At 44.6% G+C, this 16,356-nt stretch overlaps 1 protein-coding gene across 1 annotated transcript in view; it reads left to right on the top strand.

Annotated features, from left to right (window-relative positions):
* Nucleotides 1–16,356, top strand: part of LOC124550777 (mitogen-activated protein kinase kinase kinase 10-like) — a 680,343-nt gene that overhangs the window by 200,737 nt on the left and 463,250 nt on the right. The gene's annotated exons all lie outside the window — the stretch shown is intronic.

The raw sequence follows: 16,356 nt of genomic DNA, 5'->3' as shown, positions 1-16,356 counted from the left end.
GTCGCGCGTGGGCGTGGCTCCGTCAGTAAACAGAATCAGTGGATTTACTCGCTTGATATTAAATTATCCAACTGGAAAATTACACTAACAGCCAACTAGAAAGTTCCTGTAATCTCCGTCTCGAAGGTGGTGTGTAAACTGTAAGGACAGAGCCCATGGATACGTAATGCCTGCTATATGGAACACCGATACGTGTGAGAATTCTGCGTGTGCTTGTTGAAGGACTACGTTCTAGCAACTGAGTAATGTTTACCTCCTGCAGGTTGCCTATTTAGCGGCACTCAAGGGGGACAAAAATTACTGCCTATTATTATTGAGAGCATTTAAAAATTTAAACTGCTGTCATAATCTACTCATTGATAGGTACAATCTTAGGTCAAAGTTTAACTTATATTATATCTCTTACTAAAAACTATTGTGTAATTAATATATTTTAGAGGAAACACTCTTCTAGTAAATTTGTTTCTTTGATTTATCGTGATCTGTTACTGATTTTTGGTGAAGTTAGTTTTTACGTTTAGCTTTCAAAAAAATACAAAAGAGATATAATAAGCAAAATAATGAGTTTCGTAGGTTGCCAATTACGTATTATATCTGGTCTTATCGAGCGCCAGGCTCCCTACAAATTACTGTAAATGCAGTAGCGTAGTATTACTCAGCTCCAGTTCACTGATATGAAATTATTACTACCACAGAAAATAGAATTAATCTCACTGAATATCTTTACATAATTTCTTCGGCTCCGGCTATCAGACATTGTGCTGTGAAAAAATATTTTTAAATGTACCGCGTGATGGCGGCTAATTGTTAACAGTCAGAGATCACTGTTACTCGCTCCGCAGCAGCTGGAAACATGCTAAGTAATTTTCATTGAATATTCTTTTCATAAGATAAATGTGGCGTAGGTTCTTGAAATAACACACGGAGATCACTTCATACTAATATATTCTAACTAGGACACAGTTTACACCATTAAATATTTGCAATTACGTTACGACACAAACAAATGCTAACGCAGCATAATAGCTTGCGTACCTTATTCCAGCTAACACCAGAACGAACAGAACCAAACAGACTAGACAGAAGAATGAGCATTGCATTGTGTTTTATACTCTTACAAAGATAATAATACTTATTTTAATTACTTACATATTATAATCTCATACAATAAAAATGTCTTTTCTGCATCTATCGATCTATATTGTATATTTTTACAGTTAGTGTTATTACCTTTCGCAGATAAATCGATGTTTGCAGTTCATTTTGAGTCACATACAGTCCTTTTGATCGAGCGCACTTGGCGACTTACAACAAATTTTTAGGATAATTTCAGACCTCTCCTAAATTTTTTCTGTGCTTAAAGTCAAATATTTATGATATTGACTCATTTGTAATTAGATGATTCAGACTGTTTTTACGTGGAAGTTCGATTCCTTAAAGAATCGAAGCATAGGCTACTGGTCTCTTAAGGACCTGTATGTTGAAGTGTGTAATCGCTGCGTACTGACGGCGTGTGTTTCTTTTGTTGCAGGTGAGTAACGAGTTTTACGAGCGGCGTGGAGCGCGTCGCCATGCTGGTTGGTGAGTGTCTTTCTGCAATGCTCGACCCCATTTCACCTCCTAGCCACTGTGGTATGACATTCTTTCGCCACTTGCGGTAGACTGTCCAACCATTACAGAAAATCTTCTGCATAGCAATGAACAAGGATTTCGTAAACGACGATTGTCTCAAAAAAGACCTTGCTGTTTCTCCGCGAGACCCAAACCGTCGGGTTGATGCCGTATTTCTTGACTTCCGGAAGGCGTTTGATATAGTTCTGCATTGTCACCCAGCGAGCATAATGCGAGCACACGGACTATCAGGTTAGCATTGTGATAACACTAAAGTGTACCAGACCGGTTCCGGAAGTGGAAATGGCGTTGGGAGCGATGTGTCAATTTATTGGGAGACTGTTCACAATAAGTAAAAGGTAAGCGTAGAAAAATTTTGTGGACAAAGTTCCGGAATTTTTTGAACAGACCTCGTACGGACAAAAATATAATCAGCATTTCGCACAGTCATGGACATTCTGGAGTATCAGTTTGCAGGCGTTATGTCGAAGTTTTCATGGCGCAAAAGTGTCCATTTTCGTAGGTTCATTTTACAGATTTGAATAAAAGTACCCGCCGATGAGGTTACAAAAGTATCGAAACGTTTCGCCAGTTAAAAAAAAATTAGTTGTTTGCATAATAGCGGATGTGATATGCATAAGACACTCTGTTTAAAAAAAGTGCCACATATTCAAACAGGAGGTAGCATTAATGATAACTTGAAGGAAACTTGCTGTCATGTTATGGTTCAAATGCGTCTGAGCACTATGGGACTTAACATCTGAGGTCATCAGTCCCCTAGAACTACTTAAACCTAACAAACCAAAAGACATCTCACACATGCATGCCCGAGGCAGGATTCGAACCTGCGACGTAGCGGTCGTGCGGTTCCAGACGTAAGCGCCTAGAACCGCTCGGCCGCACTGGCCGGCTGTCATGTTATTTCCGGAAGCCAATACTTGTTGAGATGTGGGCCAATCTGTCCTGTCATTCCCATCTGTTGTGGAGAAGCAGACACTAAGGCAGTGCTGCATGTGATTACGACGCACCCTGACACATCCTTCACCCCTTCTTCGCAGTGAATCACGCACTCGTTCAAATACACCGGTCTTCACTCGGGAAATCAGAGCATCTTAAAAATTCATAGGCGCTTGCACGACATGTACAGAGACCTAGTTGTGAAAAAAACGTTTGCATGCTGTCGATGGCTTGTTAATAATCCTCCATAAACCACAGCCATTGTCTTTCTGAAAGGATAACGTTCACCAATAGCGCTCGTAATTCATGGCGCAGAAACCGGTAATACACAGCACTGTGCAAAGTGTATGACCGTGTTAGTCTGTCACAGACACTCCCTATGTACATCGATACTGAAGTGATCCCTATGCCTGAACTCCATGATTGCTCGAGGATTTGCACCTGCCCACGTGTGCGTGTTGCGGCAATTTACTTTGGCGTCTCCTGTTACTGCTGCGTCATCTGTAAACACTACACATTAGTCGTCACAAGTAAAACGGCCCATACCTCAACAGGCAATAGTTTATGGACAAGTCATTCGAGGAACTTTTCTTCTAGTTTTGGCCAGTACTGGCTCCTGCAGGAATGTGTGACTCTTGTTCCAAAGCCATGTACGAGAGTCATGTTTGAGCGAAGGGTATAACGCGAACCGGGGGGAACTGGGGACGTTCTGCGCTTCCAGAAACGCGCCGCGCCGGTGGCCGGCGTGGACAGTAGAGATGGGTAGTTCGCGAACGAACGGGTGCAAAGGAACGGTTCACCAAGATGAACGAAAGGACCGAGGAACGAATTCCAAGGAACGATCGGTTCATAGTTCACTAGTTCACTTCGGTCGCGGCGGTCTACTTATAGTTCCCGGGAACGAGGAACGATCGATTCATAGGTCACGGCGGTCTACTTATAGTTCCCAGGATCGAGGAACGATCGGTTCATCGTTCACTAGTCCAGCCTCGGTCGCGTGCTCGTCTCGGTCTCGGTCTCCCTCGGCCGCACTCGTCGTTCTTCGCATGACCACCTGTCTCAGTTCCACTGCCGACTGCTCCTAGTTAGTTCAGTATCCAGTTGTTCGTTTCATTCACTGCGCTCGCCCATTTTACATGTGTTCCAAACTGTTCTTGCACTTGGTTCTGGCTATTCAGCGTCCACGACCGGTAATCAAAAAGTATTTTATAGTTACGTAAATTATATAAAAATTGCGTTGTATGTAATAGGTACGTCTTTTCGGGTAACAAAAGGGCATATCAGCTCACTTCATTATATCGATGAACAGCAGAAGACATACTTATAATAGCCCGCATCTCGTGGTCGTGCGGTAGCGTTCTCGCTTCCCACGCCCGGGTTCGATTCCCGGCGGGGTCAGGGATTTTCTCTGCCTCGTGATGGCTGGGTGTTGTGTGCTGTCCTTAGGTTAGTTAGGTTTAAGTAGTTCTAAGTTCTAGGGGACTGATGACCATAGCTGTTAAGTCCCAAAGTGCTCAGAGCCATTTGAACCATTTTGAACTTATAATAAGCCAAGTTTTTTTTGTTATTCATATATTTTTTGGTCTCATCGACTTGATTTAGCAACTAACGCTCAATAATTTGCTTAAATTTTAGTGTAAGAAAATTTATATAAAGCGATTTTCGTGTATCTTTCATATACAAAACATTAAATTTAGGAAGGCTCTAATTATTTTTAAGTTTGGTTGTTTCCAATTTGCATTACCTGCTAGTTTGATTTCATTGAGAAAAAAAAAAGGGCTGTGGGTCATTTTGGCTCAGTAGGAAAAGCGGTGCCTCTCCATTTGAAAAGACATAGATTGCCATAAAATCGTATTTACTTATTACCTCATAAACATTGGTTCAGACCAAAAACTTTATTGCTGCGAACTTAATAATTATTATTATTGCTGCATTAAATGTAATAATGCAACATAAAAACATAATTTTTACGAAGCGTGTGACGCAAGTATGACGAGAAAACCACATTTTATTTTATGCATCCATAAAGTCTCTACTTCGCCTACGAACTCAGAGACAACATGAAGTATATATAGGGTGTAAACGATTATTGTTTACAACGTAGCATAGCTATGTAGTGCAAGTCGAAGAATTTCATACAAGACACTTGTGGTCTATAAAGTTGGGAAACAGCCACCAACAGGTTTACAAGACTGCATGAGTTACAGCCTATGCGCGTCGCGTGAGATTTTCATGTTCTCTTCTCCAGCTCTCTACACATCGTCATCGATTGTTTCGCCATTGTTGCTTGCATTAGCTTGTTATTTCTTCACTGCCTAATTATTACATGTGTGTCTGTTTGTTGTATCTGCTCGCAACTGGCAACACATGGTCCGTAATTGGCGTGCAGTCTGTACTTGGGGCCGGTTTTCCGTGCGCCACCCTGTATTATTTCCGTGCGGTCAGCCACACAACGCTACAGTTGGCTGAACGAGAGGTACTGCAGAATCACAGAAATTACTTCTAAAAGTGTGTAAGAATTCAGTAATGAATAAAAACTCTATACTCCAGGGGGGAGGCAAGTGCCCCCTCTCGGTGCCCTGCATCCTACAGTCACCTACACTACTGGTTTTCAGTTTTTCATAAGAACCACATAGCAAGCACAAATGAACGGTGGACGAGTAAAAATGAACGGTTCCCAAAAAAGAACGCCCAGCAGTGAACTAGTCCCCGAGGATGAACGAGTGTGCCCACCTCTAGTGGACAGGGGCAGCACGGGGCGCCGCAGCTACGCAGTTTGCGCGAGGAGCTCGGCGCGGACTGCGGATGTAGGATTCCGGTTTGGCTACCGGAGGCGCGGCTTGGCTGCCGACACCGCGGCGCGACCTTCGCGTCCGGCAGAACTCGTTCTGCGTACGCCGGCGCTCCTCGAAAACACGCCGCCGCCGCTCCCGAAAGGTTCTGCAACTGACAAGGGGGAGGCCTCAGACACGGCCAACCGATTCGGCTCACATTTGGCAGGTCGCTTGTGTACAACCTAAAACGAAGGAATCTAAGACGTTTTGGGTCAACACCCCCGCGTGTTTGAGAAAATCACCCCTAAAGGTTATGGCGAGAGATCGACTCAAAGTTGGCCGGATCGGTAGATAATTGTAAATAGAGCATTTTTCGTCACCAGGTATGGGGTCCGAAAACGCATACTTTTCCAGAAATCTAGGTAAGAAACTTTTACAACTGCCGCGTCTGTACCCACATGGTCAAGGCTTTTCGCCGACAGCACCGATAGCGCAACGGCCAAGGTAACTGGCTGCGAATCTCGAAGAAACGTAGTGGATGTTATTCTTTTGATTTGTATTTTCCCATATCTCAACTGACCGGGACAGTAGGGTTAATAAGGTAAGTATATCAACCAGGAATGATAATAAGGTAGGCAAATAAATTTGTCAAACCTCTTAGGATAGTAAACAACTAAAATGTTACTCCAGGTCACTTTACAATGGCTCTTCCAGTCACTGTTACGTGTCCTCACTTTTCTTCGAACAAGTAGATGGATGGCACTTGTCATATAAGCATTCGAAACAAATATACTCACGGTACCAATAGCATCTAATGAATGCAATCTTTGGACAGCTTCACTGTTCCTTCCCTATGATATGACGAAGAGGCAACCGGGACAACATAACTCTCCCCGCGTGCATTCTATCCCGTGGCTCGCTGTAAATCTGTGTGATCGCTCGTGAGGAAGTCGCAGCGCTTTTACTCGGAGTTGTTTTCATGTGACTAGGCTTTAAAGTTTAATACTTTACTAACTCACGGTGTTTGGGAAATTAGTTTGCCTACCTTATTATTATCATTCCTTATTGATTTACTTACCTTGTTAAGCCTCCTATCCCCATCAATTGAGATATGGAAACATACAAACGAGAAGAATAACATCCGCTAGGTTTCTTCGAGATTCGAACCCGGGTTTTCCGATTAGCAGCCAGTTACCTTGGCCGTTGCACTATCGGTGCTGTCAGCGAAAAGCGTTGACCATGTGGGTACTGATGCGACAGTTGTAAAAGTTTCTTACCTCGATTTCTGGAAAAGTATGCGTTTTCGGACCCCATACCTGATGATGAAAAATGCTCTATCTACAATTATCCATCGATCCCGCCAATTTTGAGTCGTTCGGTCGTCATAACCGTTAGGGGTGATTTTATCGTGGGGGTGTTGATCCAAAATATCTTACAGTCCTTCGTTTCAAGTTGTACACAAGCGGCCTGCCAAATCTGAGCCGAATCGGTTGGCCGTGTCTGAGGCCTTCCACTTGTGAGACTGCGTCGTGTAAGTACGAGGAGCGTTCGATAAGTAGTGCAACCCCTTTTTTTTCTAAAAGCGGGTTGGTTTTATTCAGGATTACAGTACATAATTCTTATGGGTACGAAACCCTATTTTTCAACATAATTTCCGTTCAGAGAGACAGCCTTGCACCTCCTTACTGGGAGAGCCAGTGTGCCCGCATGGTGCCACTCAGCTGGTTGACGTCAGAGCCAACGTCTTGCTGCATAAACAACCTCGCCATCATCCACGTATTGCTTCCCGCGGAGTGAATCCTTCATTGAGCCGAACTCGTTGCTCTTTACGGTCTTCTGTTAGACGGTCAGGGCCGGCCTGGGTGGCCGAGCGGCTCTAGCCGCTTCAGTCTGTAACCGCGCGACCGCTACGGTCGCAGGTTCGAATCCTGCCTCGGGCATTGATATGTGTGATGTCCTTAGGTTAGTTAGGTTTAGGTAGTTCTAAGTTCTAGGGGACTGATGTCCCATAGTGCTCAGAGCCATTTGAACCATTCTTTTTAGACGGTCAGGAATACAGCGGACTGACACCTTTGAGTACCCCAGTGGACGAATGTGTCAGCACTAGCAACAGAGACGCCCAGTTGAACCGCGAGGTCCGTGATTGTGATACGTCAATCTGCTCAGGTGAGAGTGTCCGCACGTTACAACATCGCCGGAGTCACAGCTGTGTGTGTGTGGCCGGCCGGCTTGCACCCGAGAGACCGGGCAGGTTTGCGTGACCTTGCTGCGGTGGCAGACGCCTCGCCCTACACCAATCACCGTGCCCTTCTTTTCTTTTTCGCGATGCTCTGGTTTTCCGCCAAAAGAAACTCGGACATTTCTCTCCTTGGACAGGACCTCCGTTACAGACCCCCTTTTGAAGGCTCCGTGTAGCGCCGCCACCTATCGGAATTTCACGAAACGATAAGGGCCGTAGCGGGAATATTCCATGACGTTCCACAACAGATTCTGCACGTTTTTCGACCGAAATCGGCTAAGAAAAAAGTACTGCATTACTCATTGTATACCCCTCACATTTGCGGGGCAATACCTTCGAAGCGGTATACGGTAACGCACAGGGTTGCTACCTTGCGATAGAGGCAGGTGTGTCAGACCTGGATCGAATGCATGCTTCGGATTAACGGCCGTAGCCTAGCGCTCTGGCCTGCCGGATTGTGTGGTTTATAGGCGGTTCCCCACGCTGGTTTAGGCAAATCTGGGCTGGTCCCCAAATTCCACACTACAGAATGCGATAAGTAAACAGCTGCAATTCGATAACAGGCAGAACAAAGTTGACAAAATTCAGACTACTTCATCCCTTAAGGCGTCCTTTCACGGGACGCAAAAGAACGTGGATGGGGAGTTGGTGACGTCACTGCGTGGAATTGCACGTTCCACTGCGTTGCGAAGCGTAAAAGGAACAATCTGCTGTGTCGTATTTCTGCCTCGTGAAGAGGAATGCGGCTAATGAGATGGAGCATCGGTTTTTCGCCACAAGACGCCGTCTCGTATTAAGATACGGAGTTGAAAGCTGTATTTGATGGTTTTTATATTATAGTGCACGTGGTATGAATATACTCGTAAGCTGTCACAAAGCACCAGCACCCTGTGGATCGTTCGAAAATCTGTTGTTTTGCGTACGATTTGTTCTAATAAAATGACGCTTCAGATGGCTCTGAGCACTATGGGAGTTAACATCTGAGGCCATCAGTCCCCTAGAACTTAGAACTACTTAACCCTAACTAACCTAAGGACATCACACACATCCATGCCCGAGGCAGGATTCGAACCTGCGACTGTAGCGGTCACGCGGTTCCAGACTGAAACGCCTAGAACCACTCGGCCACACCGGCCGGCTAAAATGATGGGAAGCGTCCTATTGGTCGATAAGGAATTTTTGTTTATGCTTATTTTTAGTATTGTAACTTGCGTGTTACAGGAAGTACGCTGTTTCAAGGCAATGACGTAGGGAAGATTCGTGAAAAACGTGTCTTTGTTCTTACGATTTGTTATAGTCACATGTTACTTAATAAGTTATTGGCAGTTAAAGCGTTCTGGATATGCAAACAACGAAGATACGGATACGCGAAGTGCTACGGTAGAGACGTGGAAATGTGATGTCAGATACAGGTAGCTTGCACCTTGCTATCTTGAACATATACTTTATTCAATTTCGTGTTTTATAAACAGTTATGGGGCTTTCTTATTAATTTAAGTATTTATGCAATATTCCATGTTACGTTGATATAAGACCACTCTCTCAGCAGTGAGTTGCTTCGATTTTGTGAACATGCTAGAGAATGTGGGCCAACGAATTGGCAAGATTGCCTTCTATGTCACTGCGTAATTTGATCGCAGTTCAGTTTGTATTTATTCGTCAAGGATACTGAATAGATTCTTGGATACCTATGCTCTTTACAAATATTGTGTGCACAAACACGCATCTATATGCGTAAATGAACACACACACACACACACACACACACGTATTTACAGTAACATTGCAGAAAACAAATGATTTTTTGCTTCATCTGCAAGAGACCTTGTACTGTTTGTAGTTGGAGATTTTGTACTTTCTGTTTAAAGTCTTGTATTTCATATGTTTTGAAAATTTCGCTGCAGCATATAAGGAGTCATGTAATAAGAAAGATCTTAACATTTTAGTAAAATCCGAGATTGATGAAATAATATGCTGCAAGAGCGTGGAACTTCACTTTTTGCCTAGTGTCATGTTGATGGATATGTGTAGCACAAAAAAACATTCGTAGCGTATGGAAACAGGGCGAAATTTGTGTTTTAATCGAATGAACGTACAAATGCTGTGCGCGTCTATTTTTGTCAACAAGCTGTGTGCGAGCCAAATGCAGTTGGCGCCTGCCGCTGGACAGCGCTGCGGTCGCAAATTACGATGAGGAGCACCAGATGTAGATGCTCCACTTGATGTACCAGCTCGTTTCCAAGCGGGCACCAGCCACTTTGAAAAGCACGACTTGGGTGCTGTGCGATGGGAAACACGTGCCGTGTGAGAGCGGTACCAGAAGTGGTGTGAGGCCGAACGGAGACGTAAAAGCGTTGTCAGGGAAGGTAGGTGGAAGAGTTGAATCTGCTAGAAGGATTCTAAGATAATGGAAGGCACCTATAAAATCCATACATATTATGAAACTGAATATGTTAATGTGTGTGTGTGTGTGTGTGTGTGGGAGTAAGAATCATCTGCTTGTCATAGTTCAGGAGATATGACGTCAAAAACGATTAGATGCATGATAAACTGCCGCACCGTGCGTGACGTCTAAATTTGTTACTTCTGTGCTACGTAGTGTATTGCCAATAAATTTCGCTGACGGTATCCACATATGCCCCGAAATGCACCTAGAAAAGTACATCGTGGTACCAGACATATTTCAGGCGGTATGACGTCATAAACACTGAGATGTGTAAAAAGAACTGCCGCATTCTGCATGATGTTTATTGGTTATTTGCTACTAACTGTATTGCCAACATCTTTTGCAGACAGTACTACGTATATCGCTAAATGTACCTACACAAATACGACATTGTACGACACACAGTTAAAAAGATATGACGTCATAAGCACCGAGATGCGTGAATAAATTCTGCATCTTGCATGAAGTTTTAATACATTTATTCCGTACTGCTAAGACACTCCTACAGTCGAGTCCGCTGACACCTAGTAGCACTTTTGACAGCTTTCCGTGCGGTTCTAGGCGATTCAGTCTGGAACCGCGTGGCCGCTACCGTCGCAGGTTCGAATCCTGCCTCGGGCATGGATGTGTGTGATGTCCTTATGTTAGTTAGGTTTAATTACTTCTAAGTTCTAGGCGACTGATGACCACAGCAGTTAAGTCGCATAGTGCTCAGAGCCATTTGAACCATTTTTTTGACAGCTTTCCACTGCGAAGCGCAAACGGCTGTAGGCGAAAACTATAGCCGTCCGTAGTGCTATTAAGAGGCGTTACCATAAAGACGTATATACTGAAGAGCAAAGAAACTGGTACACCTGCCTAATATCGCGTAGTCCCCCGCGAGCACGCACAATTGCCGCAACACGACGTGGCATGGACTCGACTAATGGGACTGTGTAGCAATTCTGGAGGTGTGGGGTGTCGCATTGTTCTGCTGGAAGTGCCCAAGTCCGTCGGAATGCACAATGGACATGTGCTTCCGTACGTGTCACCTGTCAGAGTCGTATCTAGACGTATCAGGGGTCCTATAGCATTCCAACTGCACACGCCCCACACCATTAGAGAGCCTCCACCAGCTTGAACAGTCCTCTGCTAACATGCAGGGTCCAAGGATTCATGAGGTTGTCTCCATAGCAATACACGCCCATTCGCTCGATGCAATTTGAAACGAGACTCGTCCGACCAGGCAACATGATTCGAGTCATCAACAGTCCAATGTCCGTGTTGACGGGCCCAGGCGAGGCGTGAAGCTGTGTGTCGTGCAGTCACCAAGGGTACACGAGTGGGCCTTTGGCTCCGAAAGTCATATCGATAATGTTTCAGTGAATGGTTCGCACGCTGACGCTTGTTGATGGTCCAGCATTGAAATCTGCAAAAATTTTCGGAAGGGTCGCACTTCTGTCGCGCTGAACGATTCTCTGCAGTCGTCGTTGGTCTCGCAGGATCTTTTCCCAGCAGCAGCAATGTCGGAGATTTGATGTTTTACCGGATTCCTGATTATTCACGGAACACTCGCGAAATAGTCGTACGGGAATATCTCCAACTCATCGCTACCTCGTAGATCCTGTGTCCCATCGCTCTTGCGCCGACTGTAACACCACGTTCAAACGCAGTTAAATCTCGATAACCAGCCATTGTAGCAACAGTAACCGATCTAACAACTGCGCCAGGCACTTATTGTCTTATATAGGCGTTGTCGACAGCAGCGCTGTATTCTGGCCTGGCGGGGTGGCCGAGCGGTTCTAGGCGTTTCAGTCTGGAACCGCGCGGCCACTACGGTCGCAGGTTCGAGTCCTGCCTCGGGCATGGATGTGTGTGATGTCCTTAGGTTAGTTAGGTTTAAGTAGTTCTAAGTTCTAGGGGACAGATGACCTCAGAAGTTAAGTCCCATAGTGCTCAGAGCCAACTGAACCATTTTTGCTGTATTCTGTCTGTTTACATATCTCTGTATTCGAATACGCATGCCCATACTAGTTTCTTTGGCCCTTCGGTTTACTACTTCGCGTTGCAGACACGGAAACGGCTGCGCATAGCGTACGAGAACTGTCTGGGATCATGTTTCTTATGTTGGATTCTGTACTTGCACATTTTTACATTACGCATATTACTTTATCCGACTGATTCACTGTTTCAAATGCGTTTTCAGAAATGCGTGGAATTGAAATTTTTTCGATACTTTACTACAAACGCAGTTCATTTTTTATTTTATTTCTAACGAAAATTCACAAAATGAATACCTGGGGAGTACCAAGTTTGTCAGGTAGTAATAAATGATGTGTAAAGGAAATTGGTAGCTCGCATAGAAGACGCTTCTGCAGCCAATTCTAGAACACTATTTCAGTGTTTGGAGTCCTCATAAAGTAGGCGTGACAGTTGACATTGAACGAATATCCAGAGATTGGCTGCTGGGATCGTAACTGGTCCATACGAAACTAAGATAAATGCGTGGCAAACGTAACTTGGCGTATCGATTGAAACAACAAATTTACTGTTTCCAATCACAATTTATTTATTTATTTCCAAGGCGTGTTCCGAAGATGTAAACGTCACCCAAGAGGAGGATTTATGTGGATTAATACATTTGTGTCTCGTTTTACTTCTTTGGTGTAACCCGTGTGACTGTCTAGTAGAGGATGAGAAAAGCGAAACACTGTTTCAGTACACGGCTCATGGGTCTGTGGACGTATGCGACAGAAAGTGAGCGTCCGCTGTCGATTAGCAGAGAGTACGGAAGGTCGCGGCCCGCCTCACGGGGGCGAGTCCGCCAGTCGGGGAGTTCCTCGTGAGCGAGCGGCCAGACCAGCAGACCACGCCACAGGTGAGAGCTAGTGCGGGGGACTCCGTGGCGTGGCCCTGTCTAAAGCCGTCGGCACACGGGCCGTGCTGTCGAACGTTAACGTTGAGCGTGCCAAGTTCAACGAGCTGCTGAACGCTCAGGAACGATGCTACTTGTGCATACGTACGTGGGCCCCAACGTGGTACACACGATCGAGACGCACTCCAGTGGCAGTTGAGGGATGTTTCTAGTTCGTAAATCACTCAACGGGTGTGCGTAAAATTCCCAAGTTAGCTGTATAAAAACGCACATTTCCTCCATCGTCCACGACAAGAAAAGGATCATGTCCAATCAGTAAGGACACAGGCTTACAAAAGTTCCATTACAAACAGTGCGTTACAAAATTGGAATACTTCTGCGCATAAGATAAACATTATTTCATTATTTCATCATTTCCACATTTTAGTAAAACTCCAAGGTCAGTCTTACTTGATCACTATTCCTACCCAGTAGCACAATCTTTACAACATGTGAATTACGAAGCGTAAAAGGAGGAGGAGCAAAATATCTTTATACAAGTAGCGTAAGCTGTCCTGTAGATTAAGCCAATCGAACAAAGTCACCCCTCAAGAAAGGTGAACTTATATTTACATAACATCAAATATTATAGTATATATTTATATTAAACTAATAATAAAGTGTCAGAACCTAATAAAAACGCAAATGTTAGGGAAAAAAAATTGTAAGTGTTAAGACGCGAACCACCGCCCCAATATGCAACCCAATACAGGGCAATGACGTTACTCATTACGCTAAACCAACAACAATTCCCTTGTACCTAATCATATTGTATTACGCCTTGTTAAAACTGTAATTTGTAGATAATTATGTTACTAACTGAAATTTAATTATAACAAATTGTACCAAGAACAATGCGTTTTGGGTGGATCTTCAGTGTGTCGCTGCCTTCAAATAGCCTACTCTGATAATACGCTAGTTACAATAATCCTTTTGCCACGAATATGATGTTTCTCATTTTTTTGTTGGTACGAATCACACAACTAACAACGGATTTCCCATTGATTCTCAATTTGCTGGTGCTCAGAAACGGCATATGTACATATAGGCTTCAAATGGATGCCAATATGGCGCCTCCCAACTCTGTACTGAAGGGAGACGACGTTCGTGTGACGTAGGTGGCGTTGTGCCATCTCATTGGTCAACGCTCAGACGCACGCTCACAATATCTGACATGCCAGATATTGCTCTGCACGTTCGGAAAGACTCCCGAACGTGCTGTTCCACGCTATGACGTCAGAAACTCGGCACGCTCAACGTTCGGATGCACGGTCCGTTTGCCGACAGCTTAAGGGAGTGGCGGCTGCCGTTTCTGATCCACGGCGCGTCTCGGAAAGAGCCGCCCATGACGGCCGCAGGGTTTGTTGGCGAATGCGATCCGGTCATACTCATTATGTTTGGGCGGCCGAATGATGCAGTGTACGGGGCGTTTCTTTAGCAGACTTGTTGGAGATCAGTCTGCTTCCTCAGTGTAATATCTGTGATGTTCTTGTGTTTGCTCACATTCTTGGTTAACGGCAGCTTATGCGGTAACAGCGCCTTTAGAGTGGTCGGAACTAAATTGTTTGATAGCGCTCCATTCGGAGTTTTGGGTAAGCCAAGAACGAGAGCCATTATAGCCCTATTTTTTTTTTTACGTTATATAGTACTAAAGTTTATTTAAAGGAAGCTTCCTTACAATATTACGGGTTAAATATTTCAAATTATGTGAAAGATTTGGCTCTACTACCCACTTTGAGCTTTACATGCCTCTGTTACTCGTTGCCAAGTTCAACTGATTGAAGTTTTAGCTATAGCAACACTCACCAAGTAACTCCAATCTTTACTAACGGTAATGTTTTTTTTTAATATTGCAAATAGGTTGACAGTTTAATATGTGTGTTTTATACTTTACCTGGGCATTATTCCGTGGCAGGGAGGCCATGGGGCTCCACTGTGTTATGAAAACCATGCCGTCCGCTGTTTTGCCTACACCGGAATAATATAAATTCATTTTTTTTGCGTAACCCGGAATCAGCTTTTGGATATTGTAATTATTACTTAAATAAATTTCTGTTACTTACTACATGTTTGTATTGTCTCTGGGTTTGTGTTACCATCTTCCCACTTCCGAAATGAGCGTAGTTAACTTAGTTTTGTTGTTTATAAGCCTGACCGCTCAGAAAGGGCGAATGAGAACATGAATGGGCGAATAAAAATACATCCCGTGATCGGACTCTTTCCCCCGTTGTGTTACATTGCGTACGTCATTGCACTTTGTAAACAATGAAGGGGGAAAGGATTACGTTTACAATTTAAGAAGTGCGTGGATCGTGTAACAAAACACTATTTTGGAGCAAGTCCCAATGCAGTGTGGAGATCTTTGGTTACCTAGATCAACAGAATTGTAAGTATACATCTGATGTAATTAAATATTCTTTGAGACATATGAGTCTCAACTACATCTACGGTAATGATCGGGCTCTTACATTGTGTGATCAAAAGTATCCGGACACCCTCCAAAAACATACATTTTTCATATTAGGTGCATTGTGCTGCCACCTACTGCAGATAGTTCAAATCACCGATCTCAGTAGTCACTAGACATCGTGAGAGGGCAGAATGGGACGCTCCGCGGAGCTCACAGACGTCGGACGTGGTCTTGTGTCACACGTCTGTATGCGAAATATCGACACTCCTAAGCGTGCCTAGGTCCACTGTTTCCGATGTGATAGTGAAGTGGAAACGTGATGGGACAGGTACAGCACAAAAGCGTACAGGCCGACCTCGTCTGTTGACTGACAGACCGCCGACAGTTGAAGAGGGTCGTAATGTGTAATAGGCAGACATCTATCCGGACCATGACACAGGAATTCCAAACTGCATCAGGATCCACTGCAAGTACTGTGACAGTTAGGCGGGACATGAGAAAACTTGGATTTCATGGTCGTGCGACTGCTCATAAGCCACACATCACGCCTGAAAATGCCAAACGACGCCTCGCTTGGTGTAAGGAGCGTAAACATTGGACGATTGAACAGTGGAAAAATGTTGTGTGGAGTGACGAATCACGGTACACAATATGGTAACCGGATGACAGGGTGTGGGGGTATGGCGAATACCCGGTGAACGTCATCTCCCGGTGTGTGTAGTGCCAACAGTAAAATTCGGAAGCGGTGGTGTTAAGGTGTGGTCGTGCTTTTCATGGAGGGGGCGTGCACCCCTTGTTGTTTTGCGTGCACTATCACAGCACAGGCGTACATTGATGTTTTAAGCACCTTCTTGATTTCCACTGTTGAAGAGGAATTCGGGAATGGCGATTGCATCTTTCAACACGATCTCTTCTCAGTCAGCACAGTGGCCATGAGGAATGGTGTAGTCGTTCTCTCCCCGGGCTGTCGTCTTAACTGGCTGGCTGCTCTGCAGCTGCACGGTGTGCCTGCTGTGCGCCTACTTG

Source organism: Schistocerca americana, chromosome 9, assembly GCF_021461395.2.
Source record: "Schistocerca americana isolate TAMUIC-IGC-003095 chromosome 9, iqSchAmer2.1, whole genome shotgun sequence".
NCBI lineage: Eukaryota > Metazoa > Arthropoda > Insecta > Orthoptera > Acrididae > Schistocerca > Schistocerca americana.
Note: the sequence above shows the minus strand (reverse complement) of the source record. Positions and strands in the feature narration are given on the sequence as shown.